At 50.4% G+C, this 12472-nt stretch overlaps 1 non-coding gene across 1 annotated transcript; it reads left to right on the top strand.

Moving 5' to 3' along the window:
- The first annotated feature begins 1884 nt into the window (after positions 1-1884).
- TRNAR-CCU (transfer RNA arginine (anticodon CCU)) lies at positions 1885-1957 on the top strand. The gene has a single exon. It is a non-coding gene; the product is annotated as a tRNA-Arg (tRNA).
- The last annotated feature ends 10515 nt before the right edge of the window (positions 1958-12472 follow it).

Genomic DNA, 12472 nt, shown 5'->3' with positions numbered 1-12472 from the left:
CAGCGTCTCTCTGTGATGAGATAATTTACATTTTCTGTTCTTTTTCTTTTTCAGCAAAAAGGGGGCACTTAAAGTGAAATATCTCTTGCCACACTGTTAATAAGGATTCATAAAAGTGAACTGTTCACCTTGTCTGTCGGCAGGCAGTTATGACAAATCAATAGTGCACAGAGGAACCCTGCTTCTCGTGTCTGACGCTGCCTCTTCAGTGGTGCAGGAGGGCGGGAGCACTCTGCCCTCCTCAAACACCCCACTGGGAGCCTGGTGCGTTTGCAAACATGGGGCCCCTGGGCCCAGGTGACAGCCCAGATCAAAAGTCAATGCAGACAGCTGTCATTTGGGGTAGAAAAAGCTGCCTGGCCCTACACCCTGACTGCTTTCTTCCCCAGTACCGCCAGGAGAGCATGGGTCATAGGGCACTTCTTCTAGGAAACCTTTCCAGACTGATGCGTTCACTTATTCACTCAACAAACGCATATGGAGGCCCCTACTATGTGGCAGGTCCATGCTGGGCACACAGAGGTGACGCAACATGGTCCCTGCTTTCTACAGTGGAGAAGAAAGACAGATAAACAAAGAAGGGTGAGGGGTACTTCTGCAGGGGGCACTCGGGGATGGTTGGGGCCCAGAGGGGACCCCTGACCCAGTCTAAGGGGTGGGGTGCTTAGAGAGGCTCCCTAGAGGATCTCTGTCTCTGTTCAGAGTCCAGGGAGCATAGGGGTGAGCCAGATGGAGGACAGGAGGAAGGCCATGCCAAGCAGAAGGAACAGCCCCGTGCAAAGGCCCAGAGACAAGGGGAGGGAAGGCAGGTGGGTCTGGGGGCATCAGAGGTTTGGTCTGACTGGAGCACATGGTCAGAGAGGAGATGAGATGGGAAGGTGGGCAGCAGCTGGCCATGGAGGGCCTTGCAGACCCCACTGAGGAATGGGAGCTGCCAGGGGCTGACACCTCTGGATGGTGGTATTTGAGGGTGAGTTTTAATTTGTCTTTGAAATTACCTCTTTCTTAATTTTTCTATCATGAACATGTGTTACCTTTGTAATAACTTAAAAATAATAAAAATTACAGCAGAAGGGAAAAAAGGGAGAAAGAGAAGAAGTAGCAATAGTAGTGATCATGGCAGCAATAGTAATAGTAATATTGGTAATAGTGGTAATAGTAGCAGTACTGGTAGTAATAGCAGCAATAGTGGTGGTAGTTATAATAAGAGTAGTGATAGTGGAAGTAATAGTAGTAATAGTATTAATCGTACTAAGAATAGTAGTAATAGTGGTGGTGGCAATAGTAACAGTGGTAATAGTACTGATAATATCAGTAACGGTGGTAGTAAGAGTAGTAGCAGTATTGGTGGCAGTAAAAGCAACAGTAGCAATAGTGGTGAAAATAGCAGTAATAGTATAGTAACAGTGGTGGTGGCAATAATAGTAAGAGTGGTAATAGTGACAATAGTGTAATATTACTAGTAATAGTGATAGTAATAGTAGTGGCAGTAATAGTAATAGTAGTAATTGGTCTGGGGTGACAGGCCTCTCATCACCACTTTTCCAACACCGAGAAACTTGTCTCTCTTCCCAGCTCTTAGAATCCTCAACAGTCAGAATTTTCCTCTATCTTTTGTTTTCTCCATCTACTCATCAACCACCCACCACCCACCCACCCATCCATCCATCCACTCATCTCTCCTTCATCTATCCATCCATCTGTTCTCCGATTTTTTTTTTTTTGGCCTCGCCACACAGCTTGCAGGATCTTAATTCCCCAACCAGGGATCAAACCCTGGGCCACGACAGTGAAAGTGCCGAGTCCTAATCACTGGGCGGCCAGGGAATTCCCCATTCTCCTATTTTTATTTTTTGTTGTAAAAAGTTTCCTTGATTTGGGACTTCCCTAGTGGTCCAGTGGTTAAGACTCTGCATTCCTAATGCAAGGGGCCCAGGTTCGATCCCTGGTCAGGGAACTAGATCCTGCGTGCCTCAACTAAAAGATCCCACATGCAGCAACTAAAAACCCCGCCTGCTGCAACTAAGACCCGGCGCAGCCAAATAAATAAATAAATAAATAAAAATTAAAAGAAAAAGTTTCCTCGATTAAAGTTCACCAAATGTTAATTTCTGGGTAGTGGAATCTTGAGTGTTTTTTTCCCCTCTAATCTTTGCACTTTTCCATAGTGTTTGAATTTTTACACCACACATCCATCATATGTGTTTGCATAAAAATGATATATTCATAAAAATAAACAAGCATACCAAAATAGAAAACACACCCAAGATTTCACATTTCTTTCTCTGGTGGAAGTCAGCCGCCATGAAAGAAGCCTGACTACTCTGAGACCACCATGCTGTGAGGAAGCCCAAGCTAGCTGAGTGGAGAGGCTGTATAGAAAGGAGGGAGATATCGAAGAAGCTCCAGCTGTCCCAGCCATTGAGCCCAGGCATCAGATATGTGAGTGAGCGAGCCATGTTGGACATTTCAGTCCCAGCACATGCAACTTGGAGAAGAACCAAGGAGCCCTTTTGGCAGCCAGAACTGCCACCCCAGACATATTTCTAGTCTTTCAAACCACTCCAAATTAGGACCCAGTCATTGGTGAGCAAACACAAGCTATCCCTTCTGGGCTCTGCCTTGGTCAACATACCAAAACAGTTATTTTTTAAACATACACACACACAATTAAGACCTGGATTTGAATTCCAGCTCTGACACGGTTTGGGTATGACCATGGGCAAGTCCCTTTACTTTTATGGTCTCAGTTTCTCTATCAGTGGAACAGGAGCTGGATGGCAGTAGGTGATCACACTGCTGGTTTCTCCCAGATCTCTTACTCATCATGTCAGGAAGGCAGCATCATGGGGTGATATTAACTTGGGCTTTGCAGTCAGAGTCCCAAGTTCAAGCCTTGGCTCTGGCCTTTATGAGCATGTGACCTTGATTCTCCATGCAATGCTTAGCTTTTTAAAAAAATTTTCTGTTTGGCTTTTCTATCTTGATGAAAAATATGTGATGTTGAGGGACTTCCCTGGTGGCCCAGTGGTTAAGAATCTGCCTGCCGATGCAGGGGACACGGGTTCAAGCCCTGATCCCGGAAGATCACACATGCCACAGAGCAACTAAGCCCATGCACCACAACTACTGAGCCTGCGCTCTAGAGCCCGCGAGCCACAACTACTGTGCCCATGTGCCGCAACTACTGAAGCCCGCGCACCCAGAGCCCGTGCTCTGCCACAAGAGAAGGCACCGCAATGAGAAGTCCTCTCACCGCAACGAAGAGAAGCCCCCGCTCGCCACAACTATAGAAAGCCCGCGCGCGGCAACGAAGACACAATGCAGCCAAAAATAAATTAAAAATAAAAATAAAAAAATGTGATGTTGGGTGTCACTGCCAACAGAACTGTGGCTAATGCTGCCCAATTATATTGCTGGTACTTTTGACGGTTCAAACATGTTTCGACAATTTTAAAATAAAGGTTCCCTCTGCGAAGTTGTTGGGGGGATGCAATTGCCCCCCTCCCATACCTTGAGCCTGGATTCGCAAACTAAGTGTGCTGGGGTTCAGGAGACCTCTTAGGCAGCCTGTGCCCCAACCAAACAGGCTAGAATGAAGATCTCGGCAGGGGTGTACCCCTGCAGCCCGTGAGTGTGCGGGTGCACACTCACACACACACACACACAGAGCCCTGCACAGACCCGGCCTGATTAGAGTCAAAAGGGCAAAAAGAGCCAGATTAAATATGTGTTGATTATGTGAGCTTGTGCTCCTGTTTATTTCTCATAAATAAGACATGAGACCTGTTTTCCACCCTCAACACACACACACACACACACACACACACACACACACACACTTCCAGGGGGTGATATTTATTGTATGCAAATCAGAAACTGAACTGGGAGGAGAAGTAATCACCTGTTTATCAGAGGGTGAGTGAATCAGGCAGAAAATAATCACCCTGGGTAACAGTGTCACATCAATTTGAAAGGAGATAACATAGACTCGTGTCTGGATTTGCTGTGCCTTGGACAAGTTAAGGGCTGGATCTGGGACCCACTGCCCCTTACCTGCTCAGGTCAGCCGGGCCCCCTCTGCTCCGCCCAGTGGTCTTTGCTGGGTAATTGGTGGAGGGTAGCACAGCATTCATGAAACAGCAGGAGGAAGACAGCAGTTACCTGCAGCCTGTGTGAGCTTGGGCAGCTGTTTGCAGGAAAGACAGCGCAGCAGGCAGACCAAGTTCAAGTGTGGGATCTGCTGCTCCTCGCTGTGTGACCTTGAGCAAGCTGCTACACTTCACTGGGCCCCCATTTCTTCATCTGTGAAATGAAGATGATCCTCATTCCAGTCTCGTGGGTGCTGGGGGCATGAGAGGACTCGGGTGTGTCTGGAGCAAGGCACCTGGAGTCACCTTAGACCCTTCTTTCACCCTCGCCCCCCCCGTTCCTGCTTCATAATATTTCTTGCGTGTGAACACTGCCCGACACTCTGTGAGTGTCCAGCCAATGCTAAGGGCTCACCATCTCTCCCAGACTGACCACCTGGCAGGCTTCCCTCCTTCCCCTCTAACCCGTTCCTCACCCTCCAGGGCAGAGAGAGCGCTCTTTCTCATGTCAAAATCCCACCATCACGTCGCTCCCCTGCTCAACAGCCTGTTGTGGCTCCTTGGTGCCCTCAACACGAGAAATCCATGCTCCTCCCTATGCCCCACGAGGACCCCTGGTCCCGGCCCAGCTGACCTCAGCATCCTGGTGGCCTCCTCCTTCATCACGCTCCAGCCTCTCGGATCTTTTTTCAGATCCTTAAACATGTTGAGCTGGTTCCTGCCCCAGGGCCTTTGCCCTTGTTGTGCCCTTTGCCTGGAATCTTCTGCCCCGGCTCCTTTTCCATGAGGCCACTTAAATGTCACCTCCCCAGGGAAACTGCTCCGTTAAATTAGGTCCCCTGCCAGCTATTCGCCTGCTCTGAAAACCTTGTCAGTTTCCTTCATGACACCGCTTACAATTTGTCATAGTGTTATTTATTTGGGTTTACTGGAATGTGGCAATCTCACCAACTGACTGTGAGCTTTGGAGAACAGGGACTGGGCCTGGTTTGCTCATCATGGTGGCCCTGTGAGCTGATGTACAAGTAGCCACTTCAAATGGGCCAAATGGCCACTGTGGACGTGACCATGGAGGCACTGGGCGGGGGGTGGCCAGGGTGGAGGGGTGCACTGGGCTGGCGACCATGCTTCTTGTCCCCCTCCCCGCTCCCTGCCAACTCCAGGGCCCCCCAAGGGATGTTTTCCTGCCTCTCCCTAATGGCCTGACATACAGGGTCCTGGTGATAAACCTCCCTCTGATAAAAGATGCAAAACTAACATCTGGTGGTTAATTAATAAAGAGCAGCGGTGTCTGGCTGGGGCATGCAGTGTGCTGATGCTGGCATTTTCTCCCGCCCCAAGAGATGCTGACACTGTGAGTGAAAACGGGGGGAAAAAGATCGATTTGGAGCGGGCCCTGCTGACAAGGCTCTTGAGGGGCAGGACACCCCCCTCGTCCCCTCTTTAGGGGGCTGATGCTTGGTCTTCCACTGAAGGGAAGTGGGTGGTGGGAGGGGGGAAATCATGTATTGAGTACCTATTATGTGCCAGCCCCTAATCTCATTCTTTCCTCCCAGAAGCCCTGAGAGGTCAATGTCTCTGTTCCCATTTACATACAAGGAAACCGAGGTGCAACTGCTTGTCTCAGAGCCTAGGCCCCTACTCCCTCTCTAGGAAGCAGGGGTGCTGGGGAGTCACTGGGAGCCCTTGACACAAGGGCAGACTCCAGGGCCCCAGCATCCAGGCTCTGCCGGTCCAGGCGGGGCCCAGGAGACTGTATTTGTAACAAGCACCCCATGGAATTCTGGAGCAGGTAGAATGGGCAGCTCACCTTGGAAAACACAGGTATTGAGAATACTATCGTTTACTGAGTACCGACCATATGCCAGGCCCCAGGCTAATCCCAATAACACTATAAGCAGGAAAGAGTGATGTCTCCATTTGACAGACACGTCCCAGAGAGCGGAAGGGTCTTGATCAAGCCCACACAGCCATGCAGGCAGGCTCCAACCCAGATCCTCTGACTGCCCCTGGCCCCAGGGCTTCCCAGCTGTCTCCGCTTGGCCTCTTGGGAAGACAAAGGACCCAGCTTCCCAGCTGCAGCAATCACCAGCCAGGACTGGGCCACTGAAATATTAATTGAGCTAATGTTTCAGTTACTACTTGGGAAACCTTGGAAGGCCTGGCCCCCAACCTCTACTGAATGTGAACGCCAGGGTGACCTTAAGCAAGCGGGTGGGGGGCCCCACCTGGTTCCCCAGGCTTCTGGGGACAGGCAAATGGCTGCTGGAAGTCTTATTTGAAGGGATGGGGGGAGTGGCAGCTGGGCTGCTCTCTGCGTTGACCAGGAGGCCATGGGGGTGGGAGACAGTGGAGAGAGGTCAGCAAGGTGGGCTGGAACGTGGGAGGGTCTGAGGCTCCAGAGGGGGCAGACAGAGGGCTGTGTGAGATTGAGATTGGAACAACCCATGTCTGAATCCCAGCTCCTTCTCCATCTCTCTGTGGGGCTACAGAGGGTCTCGCCTGCACACAGCACCTAAGGGATCTCCCAGAGCCATGGTGAGGAGAAAGCCAGGCGCTGGCTATGGACTGAGTCTGGGGGGCAGCCCAGAGCTACCAAGAGGCCTGGGTTTCAGGCCGACAGGTTCAAACCTTAGCCTCACAGCTTTTGAGCTGCATGAACAAGTCGCCTCACCTCTCCAGGCTTCAGCTTCCCCATCGCCTCTGCTCACAGGGTTCTAATGAGAGTTAAATGATATAAAATGCTTAGCACAGGGGCTGGCACACAATAAAAGCCGACATGCTATTGCACAACAGGTGTGCGGTTGCCTTATTACTACTACTCAGTGTTATATTGAGAGCACGTGAGTGCACGCTGCTTCTCTATTTTGGGGTTTTCCTGTCCCTGCTGAGCCCAGCCAGCGCTCCTTGTGGCCCCCCTGCTCCAGGGCCCCCGCTTGCTTGCTCGTCTCTGAGGGGTGGCATGGTCATCCACCATGGGAGGGGGCGCCAGCCAGCCCTGAGTCTCCCGGCATAATTGAATTGTTACTGACTTGCCCTTGTGACTCCGGTCCACAGACATGATAACGCTCCCGGGGGCTGAGCCGACCCCCACCTTGGAGACCTCCCGGCACCTGGGAGGGCGGCCAGATCAGGCTGGGAGTTGAGGGCTTGTGGGGATGATAGGATGTGCGTGTACTTGGGGTCCCTGGCTCTGTGTCATCTTGGCCAAGTCCCTTATCCCTTACCTTCTCTGGGACTAAGTCTCCACCTCTCAAGTCAGCTCCTGTCTGTGACTGGGGTCAGAGGCAGGGTAGGTTTGGGAAGGAAAGGAGCCTGGCTTGGGGCTTATGCGAGGCTTCTCCCCCAGCCGTAGCCCGTGCCCCGTCCTGAGCCCCCTCCGTCCTGCCTCCCTAATCATAGCAGCTAACATTCGCTGCTTGCAAAGTAGATCTTAGCATCAACCCCATTTTCAGCTGGGCAAACTGAGGCTCAGAGAGGTAAGGTAACAAAGGAGACCCACAATAAGGAAGTATCAGATCCTGGCCTTGAACCCACGACTATCTGACTTCCTTCCACCCTATGTTCCTACCCTCCCTACCATCCTGCCATCCTTTCCACCCCATCTTCCCCTTGGCCTGGACCAGAAGTTGGGGAGACCCTCCCATTTCCTGCTTTCCTAGCCACCCCATTTCCTCCTCCACCCCCTCTCATTCCTGCCCTGGGCAATCAGTTTCTTCAGATATGATTTGGGATTCTAATGAGCGGAATGATTTGGCATTTAAATAATTATCCACTCCCTGTTAGTGGTGCTGAGTCGGGAGAAATTTCCGAGTCTTATTTATGAATATGGCTTTTCTCCCTCTCCGGGTGGAGATTTCCCAGCCCACCCCCCTCCCAGCACCTCCTCTCTCAGATGACTTTTCAGCACATGTTTCCAGGGGAGCTCCCCCCACCCCACAGAGCCCCTAAGTGCCTATTAACAACTTGCCTCTTCCGCTATGAGCACCGCCCCCCCGTTCACGCCCCCTTTTATCTTTACATTTCAATATCATTATAAATCCTAGTGTTATTCAAATTGCATCAATTATTCAATTTCTCCTCCCCGAGTGGAGGCAACAGCTTCCCAGTGGCTGAGCAGGAAAAAGCAGAGGCCTTTCAAGGAGGGTTAGAAATTCACGGGGGATTCGGCTGTGTTCCATTAACCTGGGCTCTTTGGCTCCACAAACCATGGAATTGATTAAAACACACACACGGTTTCAATTTGGTTTGGGGAGAACGCCTGCTGCTGAGAAGCACTGAAGAGATGGTTTGGAAGAGAAAATGCTTTTGCTGCCCTATGATACTCATTCAGTGACCATTTATTGAGTTCCTGCTATAAGAGCAGCCACCATTTATGGAACACTTACTGTATGCAAGATGTCACTTGAAGGTCTTTATAGAAGATGCCTCTGTTACCCAGCAAGTGCTGGCTGCCTGATGCATGTAGGAGCTGATACTATGGCACCAGCTTTTGAGGAAAGAAAGAGCTTTACTGCGAGGTCGACCTGCAAGGAAACAGGAAGCAGGGCTCAAATCTCTCTCCTCAATCCAGGGTTCTGGGTGAAATTTAAAGGGTTAAGAGAACTTCAAACTTGGAAGCTGATTGGCTAGTCTCAAATCAGTCCAAATAAGCTACTGCTGGAAGCCAGAGTCTCCTTATTGAAGGACTTCTCGTTTCGTAAAGGGCTCCGGTGGCAACATTTCTATTCTTTAAGTTCCGTCAGCTAAAGATTCCTGGTTCCGGGGTCATCCTGGAGACATGCGTTCCCATTTTGAACATGCGCAATGCTGTCTGTAAAAATAACTCCAGGTTAGATTAATCAACAACCCATTTTAAGGAAACAAAACCAGTTTAAGCTGGTCAGTGTTTTACACGCTGTTTCACCACCTCTAATTTTCGAGAACCTAGAGGTAGTTATCTCTATAACCATCCATTTTACAGATGAGGAAACTGAGGCTCAGAGAGGGGCAGTCTCGAGCCCAAGGCTGCGCAGAGGTGGAGACTGGTTTTGTCTTCAGGGCTGGGCCTCTTAACCATTATGCCATCAGCTATGGTTGTAGGGTTTGGGTGACCCCACGGAATAGCTAGAGAAGGAAGCGAGGGAGTGGAAAGGAAAGAGAATTACTCTTCCCACAGGCCCTGTTTTTGAAGACTCACATGAGAGATCACTCATATCCCATTACCAAGAAAAGTTAATTTTTTTCCCTAAGCAAGCAGTAGTTTCTCAGCTTATGGATACCAAGAGTCACATAATGGTCGTATTTCTCCCTTTGCTGTGGCTGCCAGGAAACTCTGATCCAGATGTGTGGCCCCCTGCTCGCAACCATACAAGACTTTACCCCACCATCTTGTCATCCTGTCCTCTCATCTAGGTCTTTCCTGCATTGGCATTGCAGTGTGTATTTATAAGCCACTTCTAAGACTTTTTTGAAATGAGGCCAGATATAAGTGCCTTTAGAAAGACTTTTAAGCATCCATTATGAACCAGGCATTTTACACAAGCTCTCATTTTAACCTTGGCAAAGCGTTTATTCTCACTTTACAGATGATGAAACTGAGGACCAGAGAGGCTATGTGAGTTGCCCAAGGACACACAGTAAGTGGCAGAACCAGGATGGAAACAAAGTCTGTAGGTCTCTTCTTCCCGTGACTTAGGGGATATGAAGACCAAGAAATGTGGTTCCTCCCCAGACTCTGACATCCCTGCTCTAGATCTTGGTCTGGCAGGAAGATGTCACGGAAAAAGCACTCAATTGCGAATCAGTAGACATGTGACCTTCCTCTCTCCAGGCCTCTGTTTCTCCACGGAACACTATTGCGCTGCCCTCCAAGGCCCCATGTAGCTCTGACCTGCTATCACTCCTTTTCTGCCTGTTTTACTGGTGCATCCACCAGCATCCGAGCCTGGTTGCACCTCTGAGTCACAGCCACCACTCCCCGAGGCACGTACACTCCCTGGGGAGTTGTGTCACCTGGTTCTCAGGGTTTCTTGATGCCACAGACAGGAGGAGGGGGCCGCCGTGCTGATGACGAGGCTGTGACACGTACCTCCCACACCAGCCACCTGTGTGCTCTGTGATCCTGGGTCCCCAGGCAGGCAGCGCCTTCCTGGTAAGACAGGATCTCCCAGGATGGGGACAGAGGAGGGGTGAGGATGGCCAGAGGCTTAGATCTGGGTAGGACTCAGCCCCTTCCTGAACTCGAGGGTTCTAGGAAGGTCTGAACTCCCAGCAGGCAGGCGGTGGCATAGAGATGGATGAAGGAGAGGCTCCCCAAGAGAAAGGGACCTCATTTATCGAGCACCTGCTAAGTACATCACCTTCCGCCAGAGGCTACACCCTGGCAGTCCACAGATCAAATTCAAGCCACAAACGTGGTAGCTTTGATCCACCTTGTGTTTTAAAAAAGCTTAAATTAGTTTCTAACACTTACAAATGGGGATATCCTACATAAAATCGGGATTTAGGGTTCTCTTGAGAAGTAAGACTAGTTTGGGAAGTCTCCTTTACATTGTCTACCTGGTCCCTGTGGGCATCCGAGTGTCTGACCCACTCTTATAACCATGAATGCCTTCTGGGTGTTATTATCCCCATTTTACAGATGAAGAAATTGAGTGCCTCAAGGCATCCATCCCACCAAGTCCCACAACAGGTTAGCACTGGGGTCAGGACTTCACCCCACCCCTCAGCCCCCCAAGCCTCTACTGTTTTCACTGCCCCACACTCTCTCCCATCTAAGGAGGCTGGAACAAGCAGCCCCAGCAGCCTCCCTTTTCAGTGGATCTCTCTAAAGTCCTCTGTGCTCCTATCTGTACAATGAATGGCCTCTGAAGTCCTTTCCAGCTTTGATGTGGGGTGTGGCAAACTGAATGTGGCTTCCCTGGGCTTGGAACCAGGAAGCTAACCAATCACCATGAGTGCTCAGGCTCTGTGCTGGGAACTTTAAACATACCATCTCATTTAACCCTCACAGCTTTGCAGGAGGTAGGTTCTACTATTATATCCATTTAACAGATTAAGAAACTGAGGCTCTTCCATCACTTTCAGTGGTCCAGCCCCTCTGGCTTCTTTTTAGCTCTTGGATGGTGTCCTGCACCTTTCCTGCCTAAGGGCCTTTGCCCATGCTATCCCCTTTGCCTGAAATGCCTTCCACCCTCCCCCATGCAAGCTTTCATCATCCTTCAGGTCTTCCCTGATTCTCTGAACAAAGTCTGGCTCCTCCTGTTATTGCCTCTGAGAGCTCCCTGTACACTTCATAGTATAAATAATGACAGTAACTCAAGCTAAGACTTATTGAGCACTTTCCATGAGCCAGTCTCTGTTCTAAGCACTTTAATTACATAATCACAATCCTCTCACAACCCTCTGAAGTGGCTATGATTATTACCCTCACTTTACAGATGAGGTCATTGAGGCACAGAGAGGTTAAGTAACTTGCCCAAGGTCACACAGTTAGTGTCGACATTTTTTAGGTTGTATGACTGATTGACATCTTCAGGGACTATGTCCTGGGGAACCTGTTCTTGATAAATATCCTTTAAATGAACGAACACACTAGGAGTATGGCTCCAAATTTCACGTCCATAACCATGAAAGTATATGACTGTCACCTTCCTCCCCTGTCAGTGTCTCACCACTGGGGCTGCCCCCAGCTCCCATCTGATTACAGGGTAGCGCTGAGTTCACAGGACTCCCCCACCTCAGCCCTCTTTGTCCCCAGGGAGAAAGAGAAAGGGGCAGGTGGGATTCAGCACCACGGATAGCACCACCTCCCCGCTTATAACAGCTCCCCTCCGAGGCTGGGGCTGCAAACTGGCCTTTGGAAAATTCCCAAGGAGACCCCGCCCCATGGCTGCCTCCTTCCTCACTGCCCTCCCCCGCGCCAGTTTACTGCCAATGACATTCAGATAAATGGCTGCTGTCAGCCAGGCCGGTCCCACGGAAAGGCGTGTCGGGTGATGTATGGCACAGGACTCACTGCTCAGGAGCTCCGAGTGGGGTTCTCCCCTACCCCCATCAGCCTCCAACCCCAGGCTACATCTGGGCTTTGGTATCCCCCTCCTCTCCAGCCCTGGGGATGAGTCCCCTGTCAGACACAATTACTAGGGTCTTTAATCACATGCTGTTAAGACCCTGGCCCACTCCCCTACTCTCTGGGCTGCTATGCAACCCAAACCCAACCTCCATTCCTGTCTGCCCTAGGTATGCCCTCCTGGATTATTCAGGGGCTCAGGGAGGAGACCCAGCCCAGCCCAGCCCACCCACCAATAGGGCAGCTAATAAAACCCTGGTTTATGATCCCTTCACTTGACTCAGATGATGTGGAGAGATTGGGGCATGTAATGAAGTTGCTGCCCCTT

This window comes from Eubalaena glacialis, chromosome 15, assembly GCF_028564815.1.
Source record: "Eubalaena glacialis isolate mEubGla1 chromosome 15, mEubGla1.1.hap2.+ XY, whole genome shotgun sequence".
In the NCBI taxonomy this organism is placed as follows: domain Eukaryota; kingdom Metazoa; phylum Chordata; class Mammalia; order Artiodactyla; family Balaenidae; genus Eubalaena; species Eubalaena glacialis.
Note: the sequence above shows the minus strand (reverse complement) of the source record. Positions and strands in the feature narration are given on the sequence as shown.